The sequence below is a fragment of the Ambystoma mexicanum genome, chromosome 4p (assembly GCF_040938575.1).
Source record: "Ambystoma mexicanum isolate Mex_15411 chromosome 4p, UKY_AmexF1_1, whole genome shotgun sequence".
Classification (NCBI taxonomy): domain Eukaryota; kingdom Metazoa; phylum Chordata; class Amphibia; order Caudata; family Ambystomatidae; genus Ambystoma; species Ambystoma mexicanum.
In genome coordinates this window covers 173,869,915-173,891,934 of record NC_090927.1, presented here as the reverse complement: position 1 = coordinate 173,891,934, position 22,020 = coordinate 173,869,915, and the positions used below count along the sequence as shown (strand labels likewise).

At 47.0% G+C, this 22,020-nt stretch overlaps 1 protein-coding gene across 2 annotated transcripts in view; it reads left to right on the top strand.

Moving 5' to 3' along the window:
* Positions 1-22,020, top strand: part of SCARA5 (scavenger receptor class A member 5) — a 1,246,105-nt gene that overhangs the window by 1,624 nt on the left and 1,222,461 nt on the right. Inside the window, exon 1 of one of the 2 annotated variants that reach the window (XM_069605638.1) lies at positions 2,670-2,743. The exons of the other annotated variant lie outside the window; for it this stretch is intronic. The gene's annotated coding sequence lies outside the window, so the exon portion shown is untranslated. Of the gene's footprint in view, positions 1-2,669; positions 2,744-22,020 lie in introns of those variants that run through there. 2 annotated transcript variants of the gene reach the window in all.

Below are 22,020 nucleotides of genomic sequence, written 5' to 3'. Positions count from 1 at the left end.
GGCAGAGATGGTATAGGCGCTGAATGGCGAAAGAGGGGATCTGGACCGGTTTTCAGGCCGTAGACCGGGGGAGTGGAGGAGCGGAAGCCTGTGTGTGTGTGTACACATGTGAGGGTTACAGGTGGGCCATCGCATTCACAGGCTGTACGCGTGCATTCGGGAGTCATTGACCTCACATCGCTTCACGCTGTAAATCACGCCATCAACTTGCGTTTATATAATTTACTCAGAATGCATGTTATGTTTGCACAATTGTGAAAAAAGTGTGAGAAAAAAGGGCTGTATGTCGCTGCTGACTAAGGGGTGCCACACAGTAACCTCTCTAGACACTGAGGTGATTGGAAGCTCGGGTTTTGCTTCTTGGCTTCAGGGTGTGAAACTTGCACCAGTGATAACCTTCTAGGTTGGCATCTCTACACAAGGGCTGTATGTCGCTGCTGACTGAGGGGTGCCACGTAGTTACCTATCTAGACAGTGAGGTGATTGGAAGCTCGGGCGTTTGCTCCTTGGCTACAGCGTGTTAAGCTTGCACCGGTGATAAGCTTCTAGGCTGCCCTCTCTAGACAAGGGTTGTATGTCGCTGTTGACTGAGGGGTGCCACACAGTAACCTATCTAGACACTGAGGTGATTGGAAGCTCGGGTGTTTGCTTCTTGACTTCAGGGTGTGAAGCTTGCACCAGTGATAACCTTCTAGGTTGGCATCTCTACACAAGGGCTGTATGTCGCTGCTGACTGAGGGGTGCCACGTAGTTACCTATCTAGACAGTGAGGTGATTGGAAGCTCGGGCGTTTGCTCCTTGGCTACAGCGTGTGAAGCTTGCACCGGTGATAAGCTTCTAGGCTGCCCTCTCTAGACAAGGGTTGTATGTCGCTGTTGACTGAGGGGTGCCACACAGTAACCTATCTAGACACTGAGGTGATTGGAAGCTCGGGTGTTTGCTTCTTGACTTCAGGGTGTGAAGCTTGCATCAGTGATAACCTTCTAGGTTGGCATCTCTACACGGGCTGTATGTCGCTGCTGACTGAGGGGTGCCACATAGTAACCTATCTAGACACTGAGGTGATTGGAAGCTCGGGTTTTTGCTCCTTGGCTTCAGGGTGTGAAGCTTGCACCAGTGATAACCTTCTAGGTTGGCATCTCTACACGGGCTGTATGTCGCTGCTGACTGAGGGGTGCCACATAGTAACCTATCTAGACAGTGAGATGATCGGAAGCTCAGGTGTTTGCTCCTTGGCTTCGGGTGGGAAGCTTGCACCAGTGATAAGCTTCAGGGCGGCCCTTTCTAGACACGGGCTGTATGTCGCTGCTGACTTAGGGGTCTCACATGGTAAACTATGTAGACATTGAGGAGATCGCAAGCTCGGGAGTCCATCTGTTTATTGCCTTCAGGATGTGAAGCTTGCACTCTGACCACCTGGGGGTACCACGTCGTTTCATACATTCACTTTTTAGATGAGTGTTTTTAAGAAAACACTTTGCCAAAATAAATCTTCGACATTTTGGGGGGGTGCCAAAGGGCAGATAAGTGGGTTGGAGCGCCAGGAACAGTTAAAAATAGGTGATGGAGGTGAGGCTTGGGGAGGAACCACCCAAAAATAAAAAAACAAAACATGTCAATTACGTTTTCCAGCAAAATGTTTTCATAAAACACCCGTAGTAAACATGACTATGGATGATATGCCATAGAACCCTTCTGGGCTGCCATCTCTACACAAGGGCTGCATGTCGCTGCTGACTGAAGAGTGTCACCTAGTAAACTAACTAGACATTGAGGAGGTCGCAAGCTAGGGAGCTCATCTGCTTCTTGGCTTTAGGATGTGAAGCTTGCACCGTTGCTCGTCTTCTGGGCTGCCATCTCTTGACAAGGGCTGTATGTCGCTGATGACTTAGGGGTCTCACATGGCCTACCTGGCACATCAGAATCACTGTCTTTTTGCCAGATTGTCAGACAGAATGACTTCAAGTAAATATATATCACCCATTGTGGTATTACAGACACCATTACTACTAGTTCCCCAGGCACGACAGTGTTATTAGTGTGAGCATGCACAAAACATTGATTACTGTAGTGCAGTCATTACTGGCTGTCGTCCAGCCAATCAGAATTCTTAGAGGAACAATTTACCTTTGTATGAGGGAAGGGTCCTTACCTTGGGATAATGACCTGCCTCCAAGTTGTTGCCTAAGTGTAGGCTCCAGGTTCTGTTGCACAGCTTGCGTGGCTGCATGGGCATAATTATAGGGGGGTAGGGGCTTTTGTCCCCCCCCAACTTCTGTGGCATGCCTGTTTGTCCCCCCCAACTCTTGGAGAGAGGGTAGGGGGGCATCAATCATTAATTATGTAATTGGACAACGTGAGCCCGGCTGGGGTGCCCAGCAAGGCGTGCGCTGTCTCATTACATAATGCTGAGCTGCCTGGCAGCCACACTGCAACACATCCAGGCCGGGATGCCCTGCATGGCTCAGTCCGTCACCCTGGCTGGCCCGACTCAAAGTCAGCAGCCAGGGTGCTGAACTGGGTGTTGCAGGGTCTGGCGCCTGTGCTGCACTGCTAACAGTAGCACTTCCAGAGGCCGCGGCGCAGAGAATCGCTTTCCGGCTTTGTGTTCATGCGACACACAGACAGGAACTAGGAAGCTCACTCAGCTTGCTGGTTTCTGTCTGGAGGGGCATGAGTGCAAAGAGGTTCGGTCGGTGTAACATGAGACGTGGCCCGGGCGGCATCTGAAAGCAGAGCAGAGGTACTTTTAAAAAAAAAAGATTTTTAAAATTGTGTTTGTGTATGTTTGTTGGGGGGCTGGGCTGCGGGCTGACCCTAGTGAGGGCGCGTGTCACATTTGGACAATGTGAGCAGAGCTCACAGTTCACATTGTGGCCCCAGGTATGAAGATACACTAACAATAACAAATGGTGCACTCTCTGTGGCAAGCCACAGCTCTGCAACGCCTCTAAAATTAGTCTTGCCACTTTTCAGATGCTACTAAAGTACCACCATCCTAATTTGAAAATGAAGTTGGCGGAAGGAGCGGCCTCCCCAAATAGAATGGAAAGAGTCAAGCTGAGAAAACCTATGACCAAAAAATGTAGTACTCTGCGCATTCTGTGAAATGAATTGGAGTGCTATATGCCTTCCAAACATTGTGAACTTTTGTTAAGCAGTTTTTGCTCTGGGAGCGCAGAAGGAACCGTATGGGATGTTAGAAGCACACCTTTATGAGCCCTTTATAACCTTTCCCCCTGCTGCCAAAAATAATCTTCACCAAACTGGCTAAAGGTATTTCGAGTTTTGCAGACACTTTTTCCGGACGGGTTGGTGAAAATTGGTGTCATGGTTCAGGTTACAGGCCACCAAATACTGCTTCACTTATTAAACTAAGCAGGTGAGTATCCAGCATTGTAAGAGTGTGGGGATGGGGGTGTTAGCAACGAAATGCAGTGTGTGGAATTCCAAATGGTCTCATTGGCACCCCCAAACCGCCCACCCCTACTCCAATCTACTTTTTTGTTAACATTAGTGGAAGATGGCATTTTAACACACAACAACAAAATAAAACTGAAGGATCTTTCCAGATGCAGGAAACCCATCTATTAGAGCTCTGTCCAAGCCCTCTGAGGCAAAATACATGCAAACGGCCTAATAATTATATGGATTGCACCAACAGAAGTGACTTCACAGAAAAGGACATTGCAAGGCGCATCATCAGTCTTTGATACTTGGAGGCACCATGGAAGTGACTTTAGAATAAGTTGCCATAAATAAGCCAAGTGACAAATAACTTTGTGGTGCAAAATACCTAAATTGCACTTTTGTTATATGTGGAGCAACTCTATAGTCATTAGGCTCTTCCATTATATCATGATACATTAACATAAGCTTTGAAGTGAGTCAGAGTCACTTGCGGAGCTGCAGATAAGGCACAATGTGATTTAATGATTTGCTCAGGATCATACACTTGGTTAAATGGTGAAACTGGGATGTGGACAATTTAAGGGACCAAGCACATCTTTCCAGGTTTAGTTGATATAGAGGTGTATTAAGGTTTTGCTTTACATTTCATGTGCTTAAATCATTATTTATAGCAATGCCTTGGAAGCAAACCACATTACATAATAAACCAACCTTTCATAGTAAACTAACCATATACTCTATACATTGTCATAGAAATATGTTGAGCAATGGCTTTAGTTGTATTCTCCCCATTCTGCATGCAAAGTCTCAATGTCATCATGTAGATTAATGTGAGCCAAACAAATCCCCTTTGGGGTTTAAAGCCATAGTCATTATTTCATAAAGTATGCAACATTATTCACCCTTCTCACTTCTTATCAAACCCTCCCATTCACATTTCTAAAGGGACTAAAGTCCCTGCTAATAGTAACCCCCTCCCTCCCATCAGTGCCTAATGGTTCACATTGTAATGTTCTGTTGATACAGACCAACGTGAGGACCCTCTGCTGCCCAGAGCTCCTTGGGACATTGTCCTGGCAGCGGGACCCCTCTACCATTCGGAACGGGTAAGGTGTCCTGCTGCCAGGACAATGAGCGTGCTGAGCAAGAATTGCTAGGCAATTGCTCGGCACACATTGTCCTGCCAGCAGGACACCTTTGCCGTTGGGCGCCCTCTTTGATGTGCCGAACTGGAGATGTGTCCCAATGACAAATGTCCTGGTCTGGCTCCCGCTTAGTACTCCACTGCTTGGAGCCATTTGAACACAGGAAAACATACCTTAATTTTAATCAGTCAGAATCTTGTAGAAACAATCTGTCAGCACATACACATATAAGGTGCTGTGCAGCACCCAAGTTTGGAGATATATGGCATTTAAAAATGGATACCAGGTATACGTGGTCTCCCAATGCACTGCATTAACCGATGGCTTCTGCCTTTGAATGAAAGGAAAAATCAAGGGAATTGCTGACATTCCAGTGAATCGGTTCCTTTCGGCCATGGCTTTATAGTTCAGCTTGGTCAAGTCAACTTAGCCCAAAAGTTCAGGGATCAGGGGGTGATAGAGTCTGGTCTGCTCACTGGACGTTGCGCCACTGTTTCCATGTGTTATTGTATATGTACATATAAATGTTGTGTGCACACAGTGTATGTCAATGGAGGTGCTGGGTGTGTTTGTGTGTGAGTGAGAGTTTATGCAAGCATATGTGTGTTGGCTTTTGTGCCTGAATGAATGATAAATAATGCATTGTTTGTATGTTCTATTGGAATTAAGTTTGTGAATGTTATGTTGTGTCACTGGGTGCATGGCAGGCCGGCTGGAGATGTGTGGGGGCCCAATTGAATTTTGAAGATAGGCCATCAGTCTTATGAAAGTTATAACGGAGCGTCAGAAATTGACTTGTGGTATAGTAGTCTAGTGTTATCCCTCAGGGATTTAGGTTGTTTGACCGAGGTACATAATTACGATGAAATTGACCGTAGTCATTTTCGCCGTGAATATGTTTTTGCCTTGGTACAAAAAACCAAGACCATGTCCCCCCAAACCGTCAGTACACCTATAAATCCCCCTACTTACCTTTTCTCCATCCATGTGGCTGTCACATTGGGGATGACTCTTGTTGAGGACCAGGACCTGACACCCTGCACCAAACCTCACTCAGCTGGAAGAGCAGAACCTGACTGTCCTAGACCCCCTAGAGTGGGTCTCACAGCATCTGGAGAACCAAATCAGCCAAAGCTCTCCGTTATGCCACATCCAAGCAGTTCAAACGCATTTGAACCCTGTTCATTTCACTCAAACCAGAGGGACTCCCCGATGCTGCTTTTGGTACTTCCTCGAACTTGAACTACTGCTGCATCTCACCAACTTCAGAAATAAAATGAAATCCACCAATTGAACCTGCTCACCACTGCATTGTGTCAGGGGGAGCAGATCACAAGTCTGGCTTGAACATACCCACTACAACTCAAACCTCTGCACCTTTGAACCGTGCATCGGGGCACCAAGTTCACTGCAACGAACCGACAGCCCTCAACTCGAACTGCTGGAGCATCGCGTTAGCCGCCGACCGGGACGAGTGATTACCAACATCTCAAACCACCTTGATTCACAATGAGACCGTGGTGAACCATCCAAAATGCACCACACAAATACTGCACTCTAGGCGCACCAAACTCTAGGTTCTAATCGACTAGTCCCCAGCTGGCAACTTGACCTGGACACCTCGTCACACCCAAACCTGGTTCGACCCACACCGCAGCACAGCTCAAAGCCTGGTTTGATGCTGTTGAATTATCTAAGAGCAGAAAGTTACTGGTGACTCAAGACTGCCTCCAGTCCACCTCTGGGTCCTAGAGACTGGTTAGGTCACTTTTGCACCATTTCCACTGAAAGAGATATTATTTTATTCCTTGTGGTAGCTTCTTGCCTTTTCACCCCAGTTTCATTAACCAGAGTGCTGCATCTGTCTAATTATGGCTTATTCTGTATTATCTCTTAGAGGGATGGGTTTTCACAGTTGCTTGGACATTGGTGTGTTTGATTGAAGAATATATATATATTTATAGAACCTTGATTTGACATTCCTTTCATTTTGGACTGTTCTACTTTGCTGTTTGAGTTGCTACTGTCACGCAGTCACACCCCGTCAGACAGTATAGCCTTCCACAAGCCTACGTTACCATAAAAAGGAGGTACAGCTCTTGATTGGGCCTCACCTTTATGTTTGGGATCACTGGCGGGCTATAGAAGGGTGGGGACTGGGTAGACCCTTTAGCCATTACCCATTCTTATACTCCTGCAGATCAAAAGTCATTTAATCGCAGATGAAAGCAATGGTGAAAAGAACAGTATTGAAGAAAGCCATGGAGAGTTACCAATCATGATCACAATTCAGAATGTGAGGCTAAGAGAGAATAAGAGACAGCTCGTAGATGGAAATGTTTTGAGAGAGAATCATATACAGTCAATTCCAAGGCTTTCTTGGAGGCAAGAGAGTGTATGAGACTTTGTGAGGGGTAGCATGGGTGAGGAGGTAGTAGAGAGAATGTGAGTGTAACTCATGAATAGGTGAGAGAGCAAACGTTTGAGAAAATAAATGTGCTAGTGAGAGAGCAGTACTAGCAGTCAGAGGGGGACTGGCATGTCAGTGGGTGAGTGGGATTTGAGCGGTGGGAAGAGTAAGAATCATAAAGTGTGGCAGAGTGAGTGTGATAGAGGGATGGAGACAGTGTGTAATCGAGAGTAGCAGCCTGAGAGAGAAAGGGAGAGATACCAGACGTTCATGAATCACAAAGAGTGTGTAAAAGGGAGAGAATCTGAGAATGGGATAAGCGATAAAAGAGTGTGCAAGAAAAAGCAAGGGATGAGAATGAGCATAGGAGTGCAAGAAAGGGTGGCTGGGAGAGAAGTAATGCAAAGAGACCGAGCCAGATCTGAGAGAGTAAGTGTGAGGGCTTCCTAAGCATGAAGAAGATAAACCAGGTGGGAGCATGAGTAAGTAAGACAGAAAGTAAGAGATGGACAGGGTATGAGAGGAAGCGAGAGATGGAAACAGAGTGAAGCTGGGTAACCGCAATAGTGACAGAAATAAGGAGCTATAAAAAAGTTTTTGAAAGAGTCATCAAGAGTTTCTGATACAAAGAGTATGAAAAAGTTACATCAAGTGAGTGGTGGGGATCTCTTAAAGTGAATTAGGTAAAGCGTGTGATGCACATATGTGATAGCGTGAGAGTGTCTGTGATCGTCAGCATGTGGTCCATTAAAAGACATAGGGCCTCATCACGAGTTGGGCTTCAGCCCTTAAATGCAGCGGTAACGCTGTTACCACCGCATTTAAGCATTGGCCCAATCACAAGTTGGGCGCTAAGCTGGAGTTTTACCTCCAGCTGTTTGCTGGAGGTACAAATGTCCACTTACTATGCATTTTCGGCCATTTTCGGTGCTATTACCACAGACACAATACCACTGGCGGTAATAGTGCCCACCAACCCCATTGGGTCCTGTGGGAAATGAGGATTTACCACCCCCCACAACTCGGGATCGGGCGCAAATTGTGTTGCACTGTGTTGCGGTAACACAAATTGCGTTGGGTGGTATCCCCGCGCAATTAGTGCCAGGATGCCGACCATGTTAAGATAGAGCCCATAAAGAGAATTATCAGCAACATTTTTATGGAATGAGCGAGTAAATACTTATGCAGTGTACATCGAGAAAAAGAGCATTGCCAGCGGGGAATGCCATTTGTACCCAAGTGACAGGCTCAAGTGAAGTGAGGGCCTTAATAATGGGCACTGAGACGTTACCCCTTTGATGTGTGTGTCGCAATTAGCACCCTGGGCACGTGAGCAGGGCTGATAATTGCTCATTTTTATAAGAGAATGTAGCTCTGTGTTGAGCATGTGCATAGAAATTCCCTTATTGTGTAACAAATACAATATTTTTAAATTTTGTCAGCAGCATGTAGACAAAGAACCAAACATGGTGGATTTCTCGACTAATATTGTATTGATGTGAATAATTATCTCTGTTTCAAGAATAGGAATCTGCAATTACTGCGTGGAGACAATGTATATTTTTATATTTATTATATGTTATTGTTTAAAGAACAGACCTAGCTCGAGAGCATTGGGGCGCTGTACAGAGTGTGGTTAGCCAGTGTTTGGGGTGGCATCTTTTAACACTAGGGCAGTACTATAATATATGTGCCCTAAGGAGAACCAAATAGAGAATTTACTATTCGGCCGAATACCAAATCATTGGTCCCAAGTATTCAGACGCAGCCGAAAAGTGGGCTGAATAGTAGGTGTTTTACTAGAACATATTAAGCACATAGTAAATGTCACTATGCAAACAAAGAAAAGGCACCCAATAATATATGCACTCATGTGAGGTTTATTCAGTTTATATAACATAATTAAAATTATTATAGAAGAGATTGGTTTAATTTGCCTTACACATATCCCACTAATATGTGAAAGCTGTGTGGGAGATTAAATGTAAGGAAAACCAGGAGCATGACATTTTTTGCCCCAGCAACAGCGTGGGGGGAGGGTAGACAGCGGGGTCACATGGCTTAGCTTTGCCCGGCAGGCTTTGGACTGATTTCTTTTCTTAAAAAAATATGGAGGCTTGGGGGTTGCCAGGGCAAGTTCCGGCAACCACCACCAGTAATTGGGTTGAGGGGGGCAGGGCCTTGCCACAGCGGCCCCATTCCTGTTAGATTTCTGGGCCTTGCCACAGTGGCCACCAATGCTGCTTTTTTGCTTTCCATAAAAAGTTCCGGCGATCCTCCAACATCGGGGCCGTCAGGGCTTGCCCCGACATCCACCTATGCTGCTCCATATAAATAAAATAAAACAGCAAGGCCCAAGGACCCCAATGTTGCAACAATTGAGGGGGTCACTGTCCCTTGCAGCAACCACCAAAGCTGCTTTTTTGTTTTTTAGGAAAAAAGCATCATCGAACGGTGGCGACATTCACGCAGCAAGTGCAGGGATCCGCAGCCCTTGCCCCATTGTTATAATCCTTTCAGTGCCCTACGCCCTTCCCCAAATGTCAGGAGATACTTAGAAGCCAAATGATGCACAATTAAACCTTATGCTGAACTACCCTCTAACATCAAGCAGGGCATAGAATCATAAAGTCTTTCTTCCCTGACCATGGTCCGATCATATGGACAGGACCAATCACCATGACAGGCAGAAAAGGATGATTGATCAGAAAGGAAGAAATAATCATCAGTAAGTGGTGCAGGGGTGTGAAGTAGATGTGAGCAAAAAGATGGTGGAGGATAATGGAGGGCAGGCTTTGCTGTCAAGCATGAGCTAATGTCAGACGCACAGCTTTTCAGAATCACACAGGATGAGACCCGCAACCATGGCCCAGGAGCTGGAGGCTATGCGAAGAAGAGGCAGAGAAGGGACATCAGACGCTGGGCCTAGAGGACCCCGCGCAGGGTGTCCAGATTGGTAGGTAAGTGAAGGAGTGGAGACCGATAGATAGTGCAGCTGATGGAAACAAAGCAAGTGCAGGGTTTGGCTGACAACATGACTAGAGAACAAAGTAAAGTGTGAAGGAGATCATGAGATGGAGGACAAGACTCCAACGATGAACCCCAAACTACCATAAGAGTGACCATAAGAGAATGCTGAGAAAGTCAGCACAAGCTGAACTGATGGATGCCAGAACTTGGGATCAGAGTTCCTAGAGTAAAGTGTGAAAGTGATTGTTAAAAAGTAGACTATAACACTAAGGGTATTGCTAATTCGACCTACAAGAGGTCTGTATTTTCATTTCTACCGAGAAATTAGATACATTGTAACACACTATCACGGTCTGTAGAAGGATTATTCTGTTCAACATACTCAATATGTAGTCTGATAGAATCTATCTCATAAGGCAGCAAAACATTGTTCTCATATTTGTTTTATTTCTCTTATGTTTCAGTGTGTTGATCCCAACTGTGGACCATCCACCTCTGGATAATAGTCAAAAAGGAATCTAATACAAATAACCTTCTATCTATTAATGCACTTGTAAGTTATACAAACATTGGTGATTGATTTTTGATTGTAATAGTGCTTAAAAGATCATTTGGGGTTAATGCAGGTGTGAGATTTTAATGCTGTCATAAAGCCAGAGATGCCAATGGAATGCACCTTGCTTTTACGCCTGCTGTCCTTCAGGTGGATACCAGTCAGATCCATTGTTAAACACTGCCTGCAAAGTGTATTTCCGAAAGCAGAGAGTAAAAGTGAAGAGTAAAGGCAATTTCTCCTCGTTTTGCTGTTCAGTTTATGCTCTCTGCCTTGAGAGGTCGAACAGGGAATGCCGGGGACCCAACAGCACGTACGTGCACAGGGACACTGTCCACTGCATGCAATTTACTACTTTTCCCAAATGTTCCCCAAGGTTTTTAATAGGAGGTGCGTTTTACGTACCAAAGTTTTAAAATGGTTTACTTATAAATATCCATCATCATCTCGTATCTTAGGTTAGGAAAATCGCCAATCCTCAATTCATTAGAAGAAATAGCAACAATAGTACGGTCTTTAATACACCTCAATTTTAGAAGTCTTATGCAGTTTCCCTTGACAGCGGGAAAATACTGTATACGCCCCCCGAGACCGCAGAACATTTCCCGATATCCACTAAGTAATAAGGTGATATTATCTGCAAATAGGTGAAGTTACTGCCTCACACCTGTATCATCACTGGATCAATAATTATGGCCAAAAAGAAGTGGGGCAAAGGGGAGGCTTGCAGAGTCGCTTTCTGAACTGCAACTTGGCCAGCTGCTGCACCATGTAGTGTTGGCCCATGCATGAGTGCACTTCCTCTACCTGGTAACTGGCAAAAAGAGATCATTCTGTCCATCAATGGCCAAGATTCAACGGCCAATGGTATTTTCTGAATCCAATAATGCTAGTAGAGAGGAAAGCACCTCTGTCCCAGTATATTGACCTGCTTCTGTTACAGAGGCATATTGGAAGTGAGTTGCCTGCCTAAAATACACTTGTCTTAATTGGTGGCAACGGGCTGTGCCAGAAGTCCACCTAGGCAACTGAAAAGGATCTTCATAAATATTTTATGGTCGGAATTCAATAATATCTTCACCTTTTAAGTTTCACGCTGAGGCAAACCTTTGCTTGGTTTCAGTAAAATAATAAATATTCAATTACAAAAGGGGTCAGGGCAATAACGTTTCGTAAGAAGTTTATTTCGTTTCAACTCTATGGGCCTCATTAAGACCCAGGCGGTAAGTATCGGACATTACCGCCATGGCGTAAATAGCGTTTACGGCTTGGCCCGATGGCGTAAAGTGCGGCTCATTCCGACCCATCGGGCACGAGCTTTACGCCATGGCGGTAATGTAAAGTACGCAATGGCGGAAATGACCCCAAAACGGCACTCACCGGCGTCATCCGCCGCGCTAGGTACACTTCCGCCATCCATCTTAGCGGTCACCGTACTTAGCGGTGACCGTAATTAGCGGTCAGCGTACTTTACGGTCACCGTAAATAAGCGGAACCGGAAGTAGCGCCATCGCGCCGGAACGGGAAAGAGCACGGCGGCCATCTTGAAAAACACAATCCATCGGCATCCTCCGCAACCACTGGACATCTGACCCTGAGACCCTGCAAAAACCAATACCTGCCCATTTCCCTGCTCGAAAATGCCCAAATCTGTCCGAAAAGCCTGTGACCGGCAGCGGCAAGACCGGTTCACAAGGGAGGAGCTCAATATACTTGCTGAGACCCTACAGGAGAATTCCGCTCTGGTTTTTTCCACACAGATGACCCGGCCGGCTATTGTGAAGAAGAAGGCCATATAGGCCTTAGTTGCCCAGCGGGTTAGTGCGGTAGGGACCGTCCCCCGCAACGCAAGGCAGTGCCGGAAGCGCTGGGACGATCTCCGGCTCCGCGTCAGGAGCATCCTCTCGGCGAACCGCAACATGGGCATGGCGACCGGGGGAGGATCTGAGTCCCCAATCAAACTACAGCCCTGGGAAGAAATATGCGCCTCAACAATCGGGATGGAGTCCATTGAAGGGGTAGGAGGGATGGAGCGAGGAGCACCGGCATCAGGCGATGCAGGTAGGTGCCTCAAATGAAGCCATGCTAGAGTCACTGAAGTCCATTCATGTTAAGCCCAATGTTACCCTATAGTGTAAATGCAACACATCAGCAGGGCACTGCCTAGAGCCACATCTGACCTCCACCCAGTACGCATGCAGTATGCACACCCTAACTGCAGGCACCCACATACCTCCATGCTACTTCCACGCAAAAGTGAGACAACCTGTATGCCCCTGCCTCAAATGTGCCGCATCTAGTAACCCAAATGATGTCATCCATCACGATGCACGCGCAATGTACGCAGACCCATCAATAACACACTTCCTCCTTTGCTCCACCACAGGCTCAAACTCAGAACCCGATGATGAGGACACACCTGACACCACACCTGTCAAGAGGGCCAGGACCACAGGGCCAACACTACAACCCTCCACCTCTGCTGCAGCAAAAGAAACACCACAGCAGCCAAAAGCCGGTGCCAGACAACAGGACAGGCCACTGACCGGCACCCCAGCAGGTAGCAAGGTAGCTGCAGCAGAAGCAGTAAACATCCCCCAAATGGTTCACACAGAGGGGACAGGTTCAGCAGGAAGCAGCACTATGGGGGAAACTGCTGCCATACCAGCTTGCTCAGACAGTGATGCAGGGGATGCAGAGGATACTGATGTGGGACCCCCCACTGCCCACCTCCAATCCCCCACCCTGTCCCAAAGCAGCCCACATGAGGATGGCACACAGGTGCAAATCGATGATGACGATTGGCCATCCCCCCCAAGCCCTGTTGTAAGTCTGCAGGAGGGGAGCAGCCCCATGGACACACCACAGGCAATAGGCATGGCACAGAGGGAACAACAGAGCCTGGAGGAGCTCATAACTCGCCAGCAGCAACTCTCCTCGCTCCTTAATGAGCATGTCACGGAATGTGGGGGTGCAAGGGCATCAATGGAACACTGCACCGAGACCCTGAGGGCAGCGATGGTGCAAACCTCCGAGACCCTGAGGGCTGACATGCAGTCCTGCACAAAGGACATTTGTGCCGAACTTGCTGACATGCGGCGCGTGCTGTCTGAGCTTGCACGCTCAATTCGGGACATGGATCCAACTGAGCAGCCAAGCACATCCTCCGCTGCCAGTTCCACCCCGAGCAGCCCCGTCCGCCGATCAGGCAGGACCCTGCGGAGCACAGGCAGGGGTGCCCCGGGGTCTGGGAGAGGGGGCTGCCAATAGTGCCTGCCCGGTGCAATAATACATCAGCCACTTGATCACAGGGGGTGTTGGGGTATTCAGGGGGGAGGGGGGAGCGGGGAGTGGGTGTGTTGGGGTATTCAGGGGGGAGGGGGGAGGGGGGAGTGGGTGTGTTGGGGTATTCGGGGGGGAGGGGGGAGTGGGTCTGTTGGGGTATTCAGGGGGGAGGGGGGAGGGGGGAGTGGGTGTGTTGGGGTATTCAGGGGGGAGGAGGGAGTGGGTGTGTTGGGGTATTCAGGGGGGAGGAGGGAGTGGGTGTGTTGGGGTATTCAGGGGGGAGGGGGGAGGGGGTGTGCCACGACATGTTATCTCCGAAATACACTTTTTGCTTCTCAAAAATGAATTGTGTCGACATTTTCATTGCATATGTGTGCTTCATTGGTGTAAAGTCCACAGTGTGCATGTCCCAGGTACACACAGTGGCCCAAGTGCAGTCTCCATGTGGTACACACCAGCCGTGTGTGTTAGAAGCAGTGGTCGATGATAGTTTGGCGCATTGCACGCCCCTCCTGGGCATCGCCTCCTCCATAGGGTGCCGCCCCATCTGCACCCTCCTCATCCTCATCGTCAGGTGGTTGCAGTTCTGCGTCAGGGGGCAGGGGCACATTCCGTCTGACGCACATATTGTGTAGCATGACACATGACATGACAATGTTTGCCACCTTCTCATGGCGGTACAGGAGTGCACCACCAGACCTGCTGAGGCATCGGAACCGTGCCTTCAATAGGCCAAATGTTTGCTCTATGACCACACGGGTACGTGTATGTGCACGGTTGAAGTCCTCCTTGTGCTGGTTCTGCGGGTTCCGGACTGGTGTAAGGAGCCACCTCTTCAGGGGATAGCCTGCATCACCTGTATTTGGGCGAGATTGTATGTGTCAGTCATGACGTATGACAAAAAACATGATGTGCCACCATGGCTTGTATCCAACTGTTACTTTGGATCACTCCTACATGCACTGATCAATTCACACAATGCAACAAGTATATGCTCATGTCTCCCATGGCCTGTCTTGCATGCCATCACCCAATGTATACAGTGGGGTGGAGTGCATTGTGAGTGCCCATCCACTGTGTCCGTTCATGCCGTTTGGTTAGTTGGCCTGGCACATGTCCTGTAATGGCAATGCGCACATCATTGCAACATTTATGTGCGCCTCATCATGGCCCCAGTGAGCGATGGTGATGTGGACAGGGCCATTTTGGGGGCCCTGCTGTCTGTGTAATGGTGTGTTGATGTTTCTGTCCGTCATGTGCCTCCTTCGTGGTCAGTTGTGGGGGACAGGCCTGTCGGTTGATGGTGTTTGGTGCATTTAGGTGTTCTGCATTGTTGGCAATGGGGTCTGATTTGGTAAAATGCACATGCAGATGGTTGTGTCATGGTTGGGGCACGACCTCATTCACAGGGGAGGGCTGCATACATTGGGTATTGGCTTTACTGGTGTTGGGTGGAGTCTGGGTTGCTCTAGGGTATCATCTATCTCCGTTCTCTCTGCTACTCACAGCCAGGTGGAGTATGCATCATCCCCCCCCCCTTTCAGCCAGGTGGAGTATGCATCATTCCCCCCCCCTTTCAGCCAGGTGGAGTATGCATCGGTACGTCATTCACCTACCCACTTCACATTTCCATGGTCATGACATTGGACTCACCGAGTAGCCAGGATCTTGGGCCTGCATGTCGCTCCATGTAGCGTGGTATTGTGGAGTTCCTCAGGACCATTGCGTCATGGGTTGATCCGGGGAATCGGGCACAACAATGTGTGATGATCTTGTTGGAGTCACAGACCATTTGCACGTTAATTGAGTGGTACTGTTTCCGGTTGCGGTACGGTACCTCCATGGCACGTGGAACAACCAATTCCACATGGGTGCAGTCGATGGCACCAATGCAACCAGGTATGCCTGCTAGTGCATGGAATCCCACTTTGGTGTTTGCAATCTCCTGGGCAGTCCGTGGTAATGAGATGTGGTCATCTGTGTGCTTGAGGAGGGCATCGAGCACTTGGATGAGCGTACGTGAGAATAATGGTTGTGAGATTCCATGCAAGTGCCCCACTGTGTGCTGATAGGTGCCTGTGGCCAGGAAGTGGAGTACAGACACTACCTTCAGTAGGGGTGGGATGTCGGTTGGACTTTCTATCATGCTGACGATGTCGTTGTGTGTCATGTCTACGATGGCGGTAATGGTGTCCCGGTCAAAACGGTACAGGGTATGGATCTGCTCTGCAGTGAGGTTGAATGGACTGGCTCTGATGCGTGGGATTGGGGGCTGCCTGCGTGGTGCCACTGGCTGTGCTGGTGGGGCTAGCTGGCCCTGCCTTGCCCTCCTTCTCCTCCTGCGTCTCCTCCGTGCAGCCTGTTGTTGTTGTTGTTGTTGTTGTTGTTGTTGTTGTTGCTGCAGTTGTAGCACTCGCATTGCTGTCAGGTCCTCCAGCCCCAACATTGCTAGTCGTATTGGTATCATTGTGGAGTGTGACTGGGTGTGGGAAGGGGTGGGGTGTGCACTTTTTGTACTTCCTGAGTCTGTATTGCCTTCACCTGTGCTGTTTCTGTGCACCTGTGGCAGCTGCATTCACTTTACATGTCCCTTTACGGTTGGTTCGCGATGGCGTAATTAGCACCATGGCGGTAAGGTACTTAACGGCCTGGGTGATGGCGTTAGGTGCATGTCCGCTCGGGTCGGCATTCGCGTACCTTACCGCCATGGCGCTAAGTACGGTGTGGGAGGTCGCGTGCGCTCTCCCTTGGTGCAGTTAGCGGCAGCGTTAACTACGATGGCGCTAATGGCATCGTAGTTAACGGTCACGGGTCATAATCGTGCCTGGCGGAAAACAATGACGGTAACCATTTACCGCCATCGTTTTTCACTTAGCGCCAAGGTCGTAATGAGGCCCTATGTCCTTGTGATTTGTCCTCTATAGCTAAATACCAAACTCGCCCTTCCCTGCTGACCTGCTGTTTGCCAACACGTGAATGGCTTGCAGGGGTCTGCAATCTCCAGCTGTTCAGACGTGTGGCACTATAATTCCAATGAACCCTCCCCATTGACTCAGCTGACTGGGGCTAATGGGAGCTTTAGCCAAGGCAGTCAAAGAGCAAAAACCTGCAGACACCTGGCTCAAAGGAATGCAGGCAAGTACCAAGTATTCTTGGTGTTCTCAATCAAGTGAAGGATCACCCGTCACGGTTTATTTATTTATTTTATTTATTTTGTTGCTTGTATAGCGCGCCAAGTCCTAAGGCATCTGTGTCTGTATGGGATTTATATCAAACTGGACAATCTCTGATAATATTTTGTAAAGCATTGTTCTGAATTTCTACCCATTCATGGCTCATTTCTACCCATTCATGGTTGGGGTCCTGAATTATGGTAAAGATACAGCATTTTATCCTTGTTTCCCTGTGTATTGCCAGGAAGTATATTTGCAACATCCCTGCACCTGCTGCCTGTAAGCTTCATTATGAACAGGCTCCTTCTGAATATATTGTTTTTCTCTTGATTCTCAGGGGTCCCTTCATAGGGAGCAGGAAGAAGCCTATCACATGAATCTCTTCCTCCCTATACGTGAAATTATTGATTGTGTATCTCCTCTACAGCAAATGCTATTGATCTAAAGGCAAGCACTCAATTGTATTTGAAGCAACAGTTCCACAGTGGGTCATATGGAGAACGGCAATTCCTGCCACACACAAAGAAAAATCTGCTAAGTGCCGAATCACATGAAAGTATTCCCTCATATTACTGGCTATTAGCACATGGAAGTCATTATTGACCTCCCCAAAGCCAATCTGTATGTTTTGAAGACAGTCAATAACTTCTGGTAATGACTTAATTCCAGACATTCTGACTTCAGAAGCAGCCAGTCAAATAACAGGAATAATGTCTGTGTATTGAAGAAACACCAATGTGTTGCCTAGCAAGATATGTTTCAACAAGCGGTTCCAAACTAAGCGAACACAACAAAGTGAAAGCTAAAAAGTGGAACATGGTACATGGCTTTAACGTTTGAAAAGAAAAAAGCGTTCACTTTAATTGTGCTTTGCCTAGGAGCCTAGGACCATAACTTGGCAGCAGGTCATTATCCCATGATAATGACCAATTCTATCGTCTATAAGGCTGTATTATCTCGTTCAGTGGATCTTTTGCAGATAATGAGGTGTCCAGTATCCAGGGTCTCTAAATGACTTTCTCATTTGCATTCCCGCAGTCTACACTTGACCCTTACGTGGCATGGTAAGAGAGAGACAAAGATAGAGAGTAGGGCTACGTCCTTCTCAGAATTTAAACAATCAATTGATCGTGAAATTAGAAAATAAACAATACACTGGCAACGTTTATACAGCTGGAATATTTAAGTGTTATCTTTTCTGCCAATGTTTTGGTTATATTATGTTACAAGGTTTTTGTATTGGTCCAAGTCACCCCCATAGTGGTCTCGGTGTTCATCGCTTGCCTGAAGGTTGCTGTATTGTGTCCCGAGCCAGGAGTATCCAGAGCTTAGTCTACAGAGGAAAAGAAGCCGAGATAACTGGCAAATCCGGGAAAGTGGGTGAAATGCCGCAGACATAAGGATGGGGTGATGTAGAGGGTAAAAGGGATGTTTTCTGATAGGTTGAGTACATCTGGTTCCTTTAAGATGGGCCATTGATCAGCATTGAGGAAAGGATGACATGCTCGAGTGTGTTTGGCATCAAATAGATTGTCTGCATGAAGAGCAGCACATAGCTGGTAATGTAGTGTGCTCCTGCTTGATGGGCTAGAGGAATGCTCCAGCTGGCCCGTTAAAACATGGTGGCTTCTGACCTGGGATTACCTTTCACACATTTTTCACGGGGCAAACTCCAACATAGTAATTTGGGTCTGCCAAGCCGGGCAAGCCAGATGTGGCCTGATCCAGAATAGCCTGTGTGAAAGGTGACTGCAGTTAGAAGATGAAGGGGCAGGGCGGGCAGCTATCCATCACTCATGCCTGAGCACCACTGCCGTCCTGCACTACTCAGAAAATGCAAACATCAAACCACACCTAATCATAGTGTTAAACCATTAATAGTGATCAACGGGGTCGCAAATAGAAGCAGTTTGTTAGCAGGGCCTAGTGAAATGTGTTAAAACTACTGTACTTCAAACCACAGTTTCCCTTTAACATTGGTCCAAACTACCAGATGCTGAACTCAGTAGCTCATCAAGTTGGGCTACTTTGGTAAGAAAAAAAGCCACATTTTGAAAATAAAGAAATACTAGCAACTTGGGGGATGCTCATTTTTGCCACTTCCTTATTACATCTACGTTGAGGGACCTCACCCCTTTATTTCCTCTACAGAATGAAGGTCTAGGGATTTCCCCAAGTGATCATGACCTTAATAGGATTTTCAAGACTCCAATCTCATTTTGAGTTTGATCCCCTGCAGACTCAGAAAATTGCAGGCAAAGAACATCTGGCCAAGAAACCAAAGCATGCCTCTCATGTCCCCAGCCCAGCTTGGATGGTGGCTTGTTGCCCTCTGTAGCCATGCTGCTGCTACTTGCTGTCCCATTTCCAGACACTCTCATCTCCATATTTAATTGATGTCTAGGCTTCTCTTCTAGGACAGTGCTAAGAGGCTCTGAAGGTTGAGGATGCTCTTAGGACGTCTGCCACTTTCTTCCTTGCAAACAGAGGTCCATTCACCTGCATATATTTCATGGGGCAGGTCCCTACCCTAGTACATTAATTGCATAATATACCTGTTGGCTTTGACAAGCATCTTTCCTTATGCTTCAATCCAAGGCTCTAGTATAGGTGGAATCCTGCTTCACTCCTCTATATGCAGAAGGTGAACTTTGCTCAATGGAACCCCAAGTTTTGCCTGGTCTACTAGTGATCACACAGTCACCCCGACTTCAGGTTTGAATACACTTTGGAATACATATCAATACCCACTGGCCAATTAATGAACACCCCTTCAGCCTCTCACCTGCTGTCACCATGCTGATCCTTCATGGCAGATGCCTTCTCATTGTTTAAGCCGCTAGTAAATGTCGCTAGATGCCTTCTGGCTGAAGCCATGGTAATTATAGTCTAAACAAGGGGTACGGCTGAATGTTTGCAGGCCTCCGCTGTGTAGTGCCGCGCTATCCTACATTCTGAGCGCTATGACATAATGTCAATTAGTTCATGTATTCATGCAGTCATATGTTTATAGCAGCATCTAAAATCACCATCTGGACCAATCAAATCTGTTTACTATGTATAAACCCAAGGACAATAATCTCTGTGCTGACCACAAACTAATTCCAAATACATTACATGATATGTTGGTCATGTGTGATGCATTAGTTTGAGGACTGCCAAATGCTGCTTTTCCGCAGGAGATTGTAGTACGCCTATAGTGGTATTTGATATGGGTGATCTGTTGGATTATAAATATATTATCTGATGAGTGGCGAGCCTCTCTTTAGAGACACGAAGGCTTGCATTCCACAAGGTTTTTACCCTGTTATGAACTCCCAAGACTAACTCAAGGGGTCAAGGACAACCGCAGGCCTGAACATTCAACCCAGCTAACTGATAATAACAAAGCCAGCCTGTTCTATAGCTCTGCATGCTGGAGTCCTCCCACTTCAAAGCGCTGCAATAATACTTTTCACTATTCCCAGTTTAATGGTACCCAATCTATTGGCCTCAAAAGCAACAAAGGATTAGTCAGCCCTTCTAGGCTCTGAACTTGCGCAGGGTGGTGGCCATATCAGAGGTGAGCACTTAACCCATGCGATATCCACCATATACTCACTTTTGGAAGAAAACCGGGGGTCAGATTATCAAAAATGTGCACTTGTGCAAAAATGCAGAGCAAATTAATTTAGCACGAATTTTGCTGCTTTGTTAATAGAGAATGGTGCAAAAAGTTTTAGCCCAAATCGGTATTATCTAAAATGTTATCCCCTGGGGAAAATTGGAGCAGGCTGTTTTGTTTACTATGTGTGTTGCGTGACATTGAAACAGAGGTAGTAGACACCTTCTGTTGGATGTTATGCAGCACAGTACAATAAACTGCTGGATACATTTTTGCCCACGCGCAAACGTTTTAGATAATATGGATTGTGACATTTTATTTATTTATTGGAATTTTTATACGCCACGCCACGCCACACGCCCGAAGGCCTCAGGGCGCACAAAAGACAGAACAGACAGATATAAAGGAAGATGGCCAGGAGAATTTGCAATGGAGAAAGGCATCATAGAGCAAAAATCAGCTAGAAAAGTCAGACATCATCTGTTTGCTCCATATTGTATGATCAATGCATTTGCTCACTTTTCTGCACCAGTGCAAATCTTTGATAATCTGGCCCCTGGACTCCAGAGCGCTTTTCATGCTCGTCCAACCCTTTCACAACACATAAACCAGATTTGTGATGATATGATATAATATGATATGATATGATATGATATGATATGATATGATATGATATGATATGATAGGTTATTTGCTCTGGTCACATCTGCATGGTTCAATGGGTTGGCGATGCAAGTAACAGATCTGTGGCTAGCCTGGTCCGGCTCGACCTCGACGTGACTGTGATTCAGTCACCTTTAGCCCCCGAGGCAGAGTCCTAAGGGTAAAGAGTCACATATATGTGTAATTCCATCAATGCATAAGTTACGGCCATCGGTCACCGCAAACTTGAAAATGATAGTAGGGACCTAAAAACACAAGTGTGATGAAACCACTATTGCCCATCGGTAATTTATGGGGAGGGGTGGCGTCTACGCACCATACTCAGCCCTGCAGTCCCACCGGTGCAGCAGTGATCCGGCCAAAAGGATTAAACTGGCATTAAGGGGATGGTATCCCTTCTTCACCCCCTAGAGCTGGCTATATCCCCCAAAAGATGTGTGAGCCATCGTGCAAGGCTCTGAACAGCAATAGTTCATTAAATACCAAATAAAAGCAGTCCCCAAACAACGTGTTTCCCCAAAACATACAAAAAAACACTAGAAAGCACACACTGAAAACATGAAAAACAGATAAGGCAGACCAGATAAATATGTAGTAGCCGACAGAAGGAACAATGCAGGCCATAAAGGAGCAAACCGCAAAAGTCAAAATGGCTACTTTTCAATGGCTTTTTTTGGTAGCGCAATAGGGTTTTAACAATCTTTAAGGCCCAATGTAGGTTGTGTCATGTTATGTTATTTTATGTTATGGTATTTTTAAGGAGTTGTTACTACAGCATACGACCGCTCCGGGCCTCTTGATGCTGT